Raw genomic sequence first — 1,046 nt, forward strand, 5'->3', positions numbered from 1 at the left:
GAGGCCCTGGGGAGCGCAGCATTATCCTGGCAGCAGGCCCCAAGCATCCCATGGGATGTAGGGAGCAATGATTTGCCCATCAAGCAGTGGGGTGCTGTGGGCTCTGGCCACGGGGGGCGCTCCGTGGCCAAGGGTGGGCAGTGATGTCGGGGTGTTCCGTGCTGCATCTCTGGCAGGTGAGTGCTTAGGTTCCTGTCTGGCATTTGGTGTGAATGAGTCAAGAAAACATGCCCCAGTGCAAGCAGGGAGGCTGCAAGGTTGGCACTAGTGCAACTTGCTGTATTGCAAATGAGTGCACTGACAAACAAAAATTATAGCTTGGTTTTGTCATTGACAGTTGGCCCTGGGCGTTTTGGGGAGCAGTCATATCCTTGATCAGCTGCTCTCACTCAAGTGTCCATGTTTAGGGGAGCAGTGGCATATTCACATCAGGGATGCTGATCCCACACTGATTTCTTGTCCTTCTGTCAGTGCCTCCGCCAGACAAATTAAGCGGAGCCCTTGCAGCACAGATCACATCCTCAAATTCAAGGACTTGCTTTCAAACCCTGCGGACAGAGGAGGTGGGCAGGATGCTTGTGAAAAGCAAGGACAGAACTGTGGAGCCTAGCTGTTGTGCTAGCAATGCTTGTTGCCCTTCACGTTTTTGCAATTGACTGTCCTACAGGTTTCAGAAATTTTAGTGGGGTCAACAAGTTTAGGAGGAGCCTCAGTGGGTTTCCAAATTTCCTAAGCTGCTTGTAGCTATCCCTGTATGAGCAACATAGTCAAGAAGAAAGATTTCCTTTTGTGCCTTTTAAGAGAGCTTGAAGGAAGAAAACTTCCATCAAACAAAATAGCATGATATGAGCATCATTCCTTCTTTTTGCAGGGACTCACAAACGGGGGTGTCAGCAGTTATATGAAGGTGCAGTGTAGTGCCCCCTTCTAAAAGAAGTCCCTGATGGAGCATACCCTTTTATTATTATAACTTAATTTATCGTAATTATATGGATCACACTGATCTTGCACCTGGGTGCCCTTTGATTCCAGTATTGCTAGCTCAG

Source organism: Egretta garzetta, unplaced genomic scaffold (genome assembly GCF_000687185.1).
Source record: "Egretta garzetta isolate BGI_Z169 unplaced genomic scaffold, ASM68718v1 scaffold51, whole genome shotgun sequence".
In the NCBI taxonomy this organism is placed as follows: Eukaryota; Metazoa; Chordata; class Aves; order Pelecaniformes; family Ardeidae; genus Egretta; species Egretta garzetta.